Raw genomic sequence first — 3678 nt, 5'->3', positions numbered from 1 at the left:
AGAAAAGTAATCGCTGACAGCACGAAGGATGTCACGCGACTAGTTAGCAGGCTAGAGTCTCGTTCGTTATCGGAATTAACCAGACAAATCGCTCCACCAACTAAGAACGGCCATGCACCACCACCCACCGAATCAAGAAAGAGCTATCAATCTGTCAATCCTTCCGGTGTCCGGGCCTGGTGAGGTTTCCCGTGTTGAGTCAAATTAAGCCGCAGGCTCCACTCCTGGTGGTGCCCTTCCGTCAATTCCTTTAAGTTTCAGCTTTGCAACCATACTTCCCCCGGAACCCAAAAGCTTTGGTTTCCCGGAGGCTGCCCGCCGAGTCATCGGAGGAACTGCGGCGGATCGCTGGCTGGCATCGTTTATGGTTAGAACTAGGGCGGTATCTGATCGCCTTCGAACCTCTAACTTTCGTTCTTGATTAATGAAAACATACTTGGCAAATGCTTTCGCTTCTGTTCGTCTTGCGACGATCCAAGAATTTCACCTCTAACGTCGCAATACGAATGCCCCCGCCTGTCCCTATTAATCATTACCTCGGGTTCCGAAAACCAACAAAATAGAACCGAGGTCCTATTCCATTATTCCATGCACACAGTATTCAGGCGGGCTTGCCTGCTTTAAGCACTCTAATTTGTTCAAAGTAAACGTGCCGGCCCACCGAGACACTCACTCAAGAGCACCCTGGTAGGATTGCAACGGGGTCCGCCTCGGGACGCACGAGCACGCACGAGGCGCGTCGCACGCCTTCGGCTCGCCCCACCGGCAGGACGTCCCACGATACATGCCAGTTAAACACCGACGGGCGGTGAACCAACAGCGTGGGACACAAATCCAACTACGAGCTTTTTAACCGCAACAACTTTAATATACGCTATTGGAGCTGGAATTACCGCGGCTGCTGGCACCAGACTTGCCCTCCAATAGATACTCGTTAAAGGATTTAAAGTGTACTCATTCCGATTACGGGGCCTCGGATGAGTCCCGTATCGTTATTTTTCGTCACTACCTCCCCGTGCCGGGAGTGGGTAATTCGCGCGCCTGCTGCCTTCCTTGGATGTGGTAGCCGTTTCTCAGGCTCCCTCTCCGGAATCGAACCCTGATTCCCCGTTACCCGTTACAACCATGGTAGGCGCAGAACCTACCATCGACAGTTGATAAGGCAGACATTTGAAAGATGCGTCGCCGGTACGAGGACCGTGCGATCAGCCCAAAGTTATTCAGAGTCACCAAGGCAAACGGACCGGACGAGCCGACCGATTGGTTTTGATCTAATAAAAGCGTCCCTTCCATCTCTGGTCGGGACTCTGTTTGCATGTATTAGCTCTAGAATTACCACAGTTATCCAAGTAACGTGGGTACGATCTAAGGAACCATAACTGATTTAATGAGCCATTCGCGGTTTCACCTTAATGCGGCTTGTACTGAGACATGCATGGCTTAATCTTTGAGACAAGCATATGACTACTGGCAGGATCAACCAGGGAGCTGCGTCAACTAGAGCTGAGCAGCCGGCCGCCCGGGAGTGTGTCCCGGGGGCCCGCGCGAACACGCAAGCGTCCGCTCAATTATTCTGCAAACAGGAGGAGGCTGAGCTCCCCTGCACAATACACCTCGAAACCCTCTCAGGTCCCGGCGGCGCGCAGCGCCGTCCTAAGTACTTGGTCGGGTTCGAGAGAGGCGCAATCGCCCGGAGTTTGGCGAGTAGACGCTTTAGGTGCGACCACCCGTGCTCCCAACTGAGCTTGCCGCTGCCGACAGAGGCCCGGGAGCGTGCTGTCGTGGCATTGCCGGCGGGAGACAACACGCGCCACCTACGGTGACCGGCAGCTCCAACGCCAGCGCCACAGAAGGACAAAAGCCCCACTTGGGTGCCGAAGCGAACTCTCCCAGCACAGCGCACGCGCCAACACGTCCGCACAGCTGCGATACAAACCACCTGCGAGAACCGCAGAGGCGACCGAGCAGCAGACGGCGTCGCGGCGCCGAGCGCCGGGCGGCGGCGCATCCTCAGCGCACACAGTCCTCAATCGGACCAGCACACTGCAGATGTCCACCGCGCTTCGCACCGGGCCCGCGAGGACCTACTTTGGCCGCACGGCGCCGCGTGCAGGGTGCGCCGGCGCGCAGCTGCGCCGCCTGCCGCCTCCGTCGGCCGGCGCGCCTGCCACTGGCCGCCCCCACCAGCCGGCTGTAGCGCGTGCGCCCACGCACCGCGCGGCCAGCACGCCGGGAGGCCCCCCCTCACCGGCCGGGGACGGTCCCACCCAGCCACCGCCGCGTATCGCTTCACACCCAGATGCCATTCACGTTCGTGGGCATGGTGGGTATCGCTGGAACAACCGGTTGGTAGCTCAACCGATCGTCGCCATCACTGATTCACCTCTAGCGAGAACAACCGCACCACAACGGTTTACCAGTTGTTCATTTGCATAACGTCACCAGCAAACGTAGGCGTCCATCGCCATTTGCAAATTCAACGATTGTTGCATGCCTGTGTCAGGTGTCACGACACACTATGTCTGCCCACATACACGCAACAACATGTGCACGCTTCGCGAACACGTGGAAGGTGGCCCCCGTACGTATGCGATGTCCATTGCGCGAACGACTGTCAACCGGCCTCTGTCGCATGTCGCAGATGTGGAACGCAGTGCACCATGCTATCACAGTGTGTGAGAAGAGACGACTACGTCTGACAACACGCGCCACTACATCAACAGACGGCTCATGCTGATCGCCATCCAGGGCATACCACACTGCAATCCAGCTCTTATAGGGAGACGACACGTAGCTGAGTGCACAACATTTGGACCGCATGGTTCGCCGTTGTTGGCGCAGTCAGTCGTTGTACGGTCACATGTACCACGATGTATCATTCAGTACATGAGGACCAATGTGCAGTACAGTGTGTGATTTGGACGTACAACATCAGCGGACAGTTGACACAGGCCGTACCACAGCGTAGGCTAAGTGCTTCGCACATGCGAATGCCAATGAACAACTGCAAATGCCAATGAACAACTGCAAAGGGCATTGAGCATGTACGTCCTGCTGCCATCCACATTACAGTGTATAGCTGCAAGGTGTTTAACATGAAGCGATACACTGGGGACCGGGCAGTGCGAGTAGCAAACTATATTGCGGGGGTTGCAGTTAGGCAACACTACACTAATTTAACGCGTCGTATGACAATTACAGAGCAGGTTAAGGCCCAACGTGTGTTGGGTTAAGGCCCAACGTGTGTTGGGTTAAGGCCCAACGTGTGTTGGGTTAAGGCCCAACGTGTGTTGGGTTAAGGCCCAACGTGTGTTGGGTTAAGGCCCAACGTGTGTTGGGTTAAGGCCCAACGTGTGTTGGGTTAAGGCCCAACGTGTGTTGGGTTAAGGCCCAACGTGTGTTGGGTTAAGGCCCAACGTGTGTTGGGTTAAGGCCCAACGTGTGTTGGGTTAAGGCCCAACGTGTGTTGGGTTAAGGCCCAACGTGTGTTGGGTTACGTTAAGGGGCAATGTGGGTTACGTTAAGGGGCAATGTGGGTTACGTTAAGGGGCAATGTGGGTTACGTTACGGCGCAATATAGGTTACGTTACGGCGCAATATAGGTTACGTTAAGGCGCAATATCGGTTACGTTAAGGCGCAATACAGGTTACGTTAAGGCGCAATACAGGTTACGTTAA

General features: G+C 55.5%; 1 non-coding gene across 1 annotated transcript in view; it reads right to left on the bottom strand.

Annotated features, from left to right (window-relative positions):
* LOC124566233 overlaps positions 1-1487 on the bottom strand; it is a 1910-nt gene extending 423 nt beyond the window's left edge. Inside the window, exon 1 of the ribosomal RNA XR_006970864.1 lies at positions 1-1487. This exon is cut by the window's left edge and continues 423 nt beyond it. This is a non-coding gene — a ribosomal RNA (small subunit ribosomal RNA).
* Between the last annotated feature and the right edge of the window lie 2191 nt (positions 1488-3678).

This window comes from Schistocerca americana, unplaced genomic scaffold (assembly GCF_021461395.2).
Source record: "Schistocerca americana isolate TAMUIC-IGC-003095 unplaced genomic scaffold, iqSchAmer2.1 HiC_scaffold_1378, whole genome shotgun sequence".
Classification (NCBI taxonomy): domain Eukaryota; kingdom Metazoa; phylum Arthropoda; class Insecta; order Orthoptera; family Acrididae; genus Schistocerca; species Schistocerca americana.
Note: the sequence above shows the minus strand (reverse complement) of the source record. Positions and strands in the feature narration are given on the sequence as shown.